Source organism: Beta vulgaris, chromosome 1 (genome assembly GCF_026745355.1).
Source record: "Beta vulgaris subsp. vulgaris cultivar EL10 chromosome 1, EL10.2, whole genome shotgun sequence".
NCBI classification, from domain to species: Eukaryota; Viridiplantae; Streptophyta; class Magnoliopsida; order Caryophyllales; family Amaranthaceae; genus Beta; species Beta vulgaris.
Window position 1 is genome coordinate 25,756,437 of NC_079202.1, and position 8,089 is coordinate 25,764,525.

The following is an 8,089-nucleotide window of genomic DNA, read 5'->3' on the forward strand; positions in this document are numbered from 1 at the left end:
AAATCCCTGAACAAGCTGAAAGGCTAGCTGAGTTGTTCAAGTTACCTCTTGAAGATCGTACTAACCTTGCTCCTGCTGAAATCATCACACCGCTAGATTCCAAAGTCTCCTCTCGTACAGATTCAATGTCTTCAGGTAATTACGCTCTATGACCTTGCTTTTTATTCTGAAGTATTACTTTAATCTTTGGCTGAGCTAGCTATTGAATACAGCTCAAGTTAGATCTAGCAACCTTTCTGACGAAGACGCCATGGATAGACTTAAGAACAAAAAGAGGTCAGCAGCCTCCTTCGGCCAATCGCAATCTGAAAAACCACCTCGCAAGCAACTACGCTCGTCCACTACTCCAACTATCATCACCATCCCAAATGAAACTTCCAAGACTGACAAGGATGAATTTATTGTAAGCTTACCCGTTGACTTTCTAGCTGAAGAAGGTTTAGAAGGCGGGGTCTGGCCCTCGGCTGAAAAAACTTCTTTTCCCAGCTGCACAGAAGAGGCTCAGAGGACAAGATCTAGAAGTGACTTTGAATCATGCAGTGCAATTATCACTACAGGTAAGTTATACCCTATAGATTACTTTACATGCCAGATTACAATACATACATTTATACTTATACTCTATATATTTGGTGCCATGCTGCTCAAAACTGCCTAGCTGCTAGAGATAGCTTACGGAACGTGGCTTCTCCCAATGCCAAAGTGTCCCGTCTCCAAAAGGACAACCTGAGCCTTCAAGTAGACCTCGAAAAAGAGAAGAAGGCTAAGCTAGATGCCGAAAGTAAGCTGGCTGCAGAGGTGCGCCTTATTGAAAAGGAGAGGTTGTAGAAGGAACAGAAGGTGGCCAGAGCTAAGAAAGAAGTGGAAGCTGCTAACGCAGAAATTGAGCACCTCAAGGGGGAGCTGGTAGCAGCTATCAAGGACACTGACGAAAGAGTCCTAGATGTCCAAGCTGAGGCCAAAATTATTGAAACGGCTAAGATGGGATACCTGATACGCTTTAAGAAGCTAGATGACCAAGGCATCAACTCCTACATCGACAGATATCTGAAATTGGACTCTATGGCAGCTCTGGAAGCTCTAGCTATAGGTGGCAAAACTAACGACTCTGAGGCTTCTACGGCGGAGTCTCTAGATGAAACTGCTCAGCTAGAGGGTGTTGCCCAAGGTGACAAGGACAAGGTCACTGGAGATGATGTTAGCGTAGCTTCTTAAGTTTTAGTTTGATCTAGGATTTCTTAGCTTGAAACATTTTTTACCGTTGCCTATGGGGGCAACGTGTCTTTGTAGGAACATATTTGCTTTTGAACATTTGACTTTGGCTCTTTGATTTTAAAAAACATCTCTTTTGCATGCACATTTACACTTGTCAACTTTGGTGATGTTTTTACCTGATGTACTCGAGTTTTACTTTGGTTGGGCCCGTTTCCCTGGTGCTACGACCGTATAGCTAAATTCTGGTGCTTCAACCTTTAACTGTTTGATTAGGTGCTACGACCTCTTGCGTTTATCTACACATGGGTAAAACCAGGGTGGGCCATTGGTATGACCAATGGTCCTCATATGCTTAGTTTACTATTGTGTTTTAGCAGAGGTGTAATCACAATTTTACAAAGGTAAAAGAACTTTGCTTACCTGGCGGACCAATGCTCCGTCTGGGAACTATGGTTACCTTCCTTAGGAATCTGGAGTCTATGGCCGGTAAATAACCTGGTTCTTGCCCCAGGTTAAAAATGATACAACTTGAGATGAGAAGCATTCCAGTTTCTAGGTACCGCTTTCCCATCCTTAGTGACTAGGCGATAAGCACCTTTTCCAACTACCTGGTCGATCAGGTAAGGGCCTTCCCAACTTACTCCCAGCTTACCTGCATTCAGCTCATGGGTATTTTGAAACACCTTCCTGAGAACCCAATCTCCTATTTTAAACACTTTGGCCTTTACGTTTTTGTTAAAGCTGCGAGCTACCACCTACTGCTGGGCAGCCATTTTTACTAGCGCATCACCCCTTAGCTCCTCAATGGTGTCAAGATCATAGTTGAGTTCGTCATTGTTGGCTTACGGAGTCAATAGGCCATACTTGGCTGTAGGAATGGCCACTTCTGCAGGTAACACTGCCTCGCATCCTTACACGAGGGAGAAGGGAGTCCTTTCTGTAGCGCCTCTTGGTGTTGTTCTGTTTGCCCAGAGTACTTTAGGAAGCTCTTCTGCCCATTTCCCTTTTTTGGCTTTCAATCGTCTCTTGATACCGTTGATAATTACCTTATTGCTGGACTCAGCTTGCCCATTCGCTTGCGGGTACCTGGGCGTCGATGTCACCAAGTTGATGTTCCATTCATGGCAAAACTGCCTCGTTTTATCGCTTATGAATTGTGACCCATTATCACAAATGATTTCGCTAGGTACTCCAAACCTGCGAATAATGTTAGTGTGCAAAAAAGATATCACTTCTTTGTCCTTTACCTACTGGAATGCCCCTGCTTCGATCTATTTGGAGAAGTAGTCCGTAAGTGCTAGCATGAAGACTTTTTGCCCTGGGGCCACAGGTTGTTTTCCCACAATGTCCATGCCTCACCTCATGAAAGGCCCGGGTGTCAAGGTGGGATGCAATACCTCAGCTGGTTGGTGGGACATACCTGCATGCTTTTGGCAGCTTTCGCATTTCTGCACGTACGTTTTTGCGTCCTGGCGCATTATCGGCCAATAGTATCTGTAAGCAGGATCTGGTTTGATAGGCTTCTCCCTGCTGCGTGGGATCCGCATTCTCCTTCATGAAATTCTTTGAGCGTTGACTCCCATTGGTCCTTCTCTAAGCACCTTTGTAGAAAGTCATGGCTGTCACAGGATTGTTTGAATAGGGTACCAGAGATGGCATGGTACCTTGTAGCCTTCATCTGCAGCTTCCTGGCCTCCAGCTTATCTTCTGGTAGGATGCCTTTTTCCAAGTATTCAAGTATTGGCTGCGTCCAGCTGGTACTTTCTTCGCAGCTATCATCCTGTCGCGCAATGTTTACCTGTTTGCTGATAGCTAGTTCAGCTAAGTGAGCTATTGGTATTGACTTGAAGTCGCATTTTCTGAGCGCTGATCCCAGGTTGGCTAGGGCATCGGCTTTGGTGTTCTGGTCCCTTGGAATTTGTTTTATGTTGAATTCTTCGAATAGCTTGGGTTTTTCTTTGACCAAGTCCAGGTACGACGCCATTTTCGAATCTTTGGTTGCGTATTCTCCTTTTACCTAGCTTACTATTAGTAGTAAATCACTAAACACATGTAGGTTGTTAGCTTTTAATTCATATGCTTAATATCATGCCTGCGATTAAGGCTTCATACTCAGCCGCATTGTTAGTAGCTTTAAAATCACAACATATAGCACGCACTATCATATCCCCTTGTGGCGACTTTAGGACTACACCTAGGCCAACTCCTCTGAAATTCGAGGATCCAACCACATACAACTGCCAGGTTCCAGACTTACCTACTTGATTAATGTGACGCACTTCGTCTTCAGCTGCAGCTGCTAGGTCAGGACTGAAGTCTGCCATAAAGTCAGCTAAAGCTTGGGATTTTATAGCTGTTCTAGGCAAATACTTGATATCATGCGCGCTTAGGGATATAGCCCATTTGGCCATTCTCCCTGAGCACTCTGGCTTTCTTAGTACAACTTTAATAGGATAGTTAGTCATGACATGAATAGGATGAGATTCAAAGTAATGTCTTAGCTTACGTGATGACATGTATAAAGCTAGCACTAATTTTTCTAGTGATGTGTAGCTGGTTTCGGCGTCCAGCAAGGATTTACTTACGTAATAAACTGGGAGTTGTTGGCTTTCGGCTTCCCTATATAGCACCGCACTTACCGCTTTGCTGCTGACAGCTAAATAAAGCTGGAGCGTCTTGCATGCAGCTGGCTTCGAGAGCAGAGGGGGTTGGGCCAGATAAGCTTTTAGATCTTGTAGCGCAGCTTCGTGCTCGGCTGTCCAGTCGAATCCTTTGTTCTTCTTCAACACGTTGTAGAACAGATGGCATTTATCGGAAGATCTGGATATGACCCGATTGAGCGCAACTACTCTCCCTGTCAGCTTCTGAACTTCTTTATTGACTATCAAATTCCTTTCCGGTGCGAACTTCCTCCTTTTTTGTTTGACAGGTTTGGAGTTGGGGTCAACGTTCAGCTTGTGAGTAATTGTTATGTCCAAATATTTGCTCAAGCTGGAAAATGCAGGTAGGGCGTTTGTCACCGTCCTCTGGAGATCAGCTAAGGAAAGTCAAGTAGCAGTAATTGCAAGTATTCATGGGTTCCGGAAAATATTTCAGAAGGAGTGCATATTCACTAAGCAAGACTCGGTCAAAAGACGTTGCCACAGAAGCTGTTGCCTAAAAAATATAACGAGACTTGTGGTTGAGCAGGAGATGGAGCTATTCCTTGATTTTAGGATATTGTGGCAAAGCAATAGGAGTTAGTTGCTAACGGGTAGATTTAAACAACGTTAAGTAGTATGCATTTGTATAAATAGAGAAGAATGATCTAAGGAATACATAAGTTTATCATTTACATTCAGTTATTTCTTTGCTCTCTACAATACTCAAAAGATACTTAGCATAAGCCGTAATTCTCTAATATAGTGGATTGGTGGACTCAATTCCACCAGCGGTTTGTTACCCTTATTCCTGGGGTTTCCGCGTCACCATCTCTTGGTGTCTTGTTTCTTTTCGCATTTGTTCATTTAGTAGCTAGCCTTCTTTCTTGTTACTAGCTAGATTCCTGTTAGCTGTAGATCCTCAACTAAGTTTTGCCTATGGTGAATTTGGCATAAACAGTTTGGCGCCCACCGTGGGGCTCTATAGCTAAATTTCCATAAAAATCACAGAAAGAAAATATTCGCATTCCATTCTAGAAAGAAAAAATGGCTGATGATGCCGCCGAAATGATGAAAGCTGCATTGCTGAAAGGTCAGGAAGATCTTCGTCGCGCTCAATCCGAATCTCAACAGACTATTGATAGTCTCAGGAAAGAGCTGGAGTCCGTCAAAAGCAGCAGGGCCCCCAAGCCTCGCGGCCAAGGACTGATCCCCCGTGAACTCAATCTCAACTATTCCAGCACTAGCGAGGACGAGGAAGAAGAGTAAGAGCCCAGGTCCGACGAAGAGGAAGAGGAAGCAGATCCTGCCGCTAAGAAGATAGCGCTCCTGGAGTCTTAGAATAGGAAGATGCTCCGCATGCTGGCGAAGTTGCCTGGAGCACCAACCCCCGTAGCTGAGGAATCTCCTAACGGCTACGCGCAGTCCCCCTCTGTTAATGAAATCGCAAGGGCCAGGATCCCCAAGAAAATCAATGTATCGCAGCCTCATAAGCTGAATGGTGGAGCTGCAGACCCCTATGATCATTTGGTGCAGTACAAGCAGAAGATGTGGACCTTATCCATTCTTGAGCACCACCTAGAGGCCACCATGTGCAAATCATTTGGAGCCACCTTATCCGGACCAGCTTTGTAGTGGCTGATCAGCCTAAAACCAGGTAGTATCCCAAACTTCGCTGCTTTGATTAACAAGTTTTATCTGCAATTTGCCAGCAACAGGGTTCTGGAGAAACACACAGGCGACCTGTACTGGATCACCCAGAAAGCAAACAAAGCTGTGAGGCAGTACCTGGACCGGTTCAACAAAGAAATGATCTCAGTCAAACACCTTAATGTCCCTACTGCCATTGAAGCATTCAGAAGGGGCTTAACGTACAAATCCAAGTTATATTATGTATTGACCAGGTACCCTTACAGCACGTTCGAAGAAGTTAGGGCCAGAGCCATGGATGAAATCCGCGTAGAAGAAGACGAGGTGTCTAGATATGGGGGAGAGCCCAGCTATGATCGAAAGGCTCAAAACAAGAAAAAGAATGAATGGCGTCACCAACCGTATCAAAAGCGTGAAACCTACAGCATAGCCAATAAGGCCATAGGTAAGTCAACTGACAATGCTTATCTATATATTGCTTCCTATTGCTTTAACGTAGACGCAGGAGGCGTAGTGAACGCGCTTGCAGGGCCATCTGGCTGTTGTCCCCAACTTTTCAAGCGCGTTCACTACGCCTCCTGCATCTACGTTAAAGCAATATATGGATAATCATTGTCAGTTGACTTAAATGTGGCCTTATTGGCTATGCTGTTGGTTTCACGCTTTTGATACGGTTGGTGACGCCAGTCATTCTTTTTCTTGTTTTGAGCCTTTCGATCATAGCTGGGCTCTCCTCCATATCTAGACACCTCGTCTTCTTCTACGCGGATTTCAGCCATGGCTCTGGCCTTAACTTCTTCGAACGTGCTGCAAGGGTACCTGGTCAATTCATAATATAACCTGGATTTGTACGTTAAGCCCCTTCTGAATGCTTCAATGGCGGTAGGGACATCAAGGTTTTTGACTGAGATCATTTCTTTGTTGAACCGGTCCAGGTACTGCCTCACAACTTTGTTTGCTTTCTGGGTGATCCAGTAGAGGTCGCCTGTGTGTTTCTCCAGGACCCTGTTGCTGGCAAATTGCAGATAAAACTTGTTAATCAAAGCAGCGAAGTTTGGGATACTACCTGGTTTTAGGCTGATCAACCACTACAAAGCTGGTCCGGATAAGGTGGCTCCAAATGATTTGCACATGGTGGCCTCTAGGTGGTGCTCAGGAATGGATAAGGTCCACATCTTCTGCTTGTACTGCACCAAATGATCATAGGGGTCTGCAGCTCCACCATACAGCTTATGAGGCTGCGATACATTGATTTTCTTGGGGATCCTGGCCCTTGCGATTTCATTAACAAAGGGGGACTGCGCGTAGCCGTTAGGAGATTCCTCAGCTACGGGGGTTGGTGCTCCAGGCAACTTCGCCAACATGCGGAGTATCTTCCTATTCTGAGACTCCAGGAGCACCATCTTCTTAGCGCCAGGATCTGCTTCCTCTTCGTCGGACCTGGGCTCTTTCTCTTCTTCCTCGTCCTCGCTAGTGCTGGAATAGTTGAGATTGAGTTCACGGGGGATCAGTCTTGGCCGCGAGGCTTGGGCGCCTTGCTACTTTTGACGGACTCCAGCTCTTTCCTGAGAATATCAATGGTCTGTTGAGATTCGGATTGAGCGCGACAAAGTTCTTTCTGAGCTTTCAGCAATGCAGCTTTCATCATTTCGGCCTCATCACCAGTCATCTTTTCTTTCAAAAGAATGGAATGCGTATATTTTCTTTCTGTGATTTTTATGGAAATTTAGCTGTAGAGCCCCATGGTGGGCGCCAAACTGTTTATGCCAAATTCTGCATAGGCAAAACTTAGCTGAGGATCTACAGCTAACGGGAATCTAGCTAGTAACAAGAAAGAAGGCTAGCTACTAAATGAAGAAATGCGAAAAGAAACAAGACACCAAGAGATCGTGATGCGGAAAACCCCAGAAATAAGGGTAAAAAACCGCGGGTGGAATTGAGTCCACCAATCCACCATATCAGAGAATTACAGCTTATGCTAAGTATCTTTTGAGTATTATAGAGAGCAAAGAAATAACTGAATGTAAATGATGTAAACTTATGTATTCCTTAGATCATTCTTCTCTATTTATACAAATGCATACTACTTAACGTTTTTTAATTCCACCCGTTAGCAACTAACTCTTATTCCTTTGTCATAATCTCCTAAAAATCAAGGAATAGCTCCATCTCCTGCTCAACCACGAGTCTCGTCCTATTTTTCAGGCAACAGCTGTTGTGGCAACATCTTTTGACCGAGTCTTGCTTAGTGATTATGCACTCCTTTTGAAATATCTTCCGGAACCTCTAAATACTTGAAATTACTACCTGACTTTTCTTAGCTGATCTCCAGATGACAGTGACAAACGCCCTACCTGCATTTTCCAGATTGAGCAAATATTAGGACATAACAGGGCTCCGCTTTCCCTTGACTCAATTCGTGAAAGATCTGCTCAACGCTTACAATTTGACTATAAGGCAGATTTCTCCGAACTCTTGGGGAGACATCATAGCGGTTTAGGTGATCTGCGCCATGCTAAGTGTCCCACCAACCCTCACTCTTTGGCAGTACATGTTCAAGTCGGTTGAAATGATGGCTGGAGAAA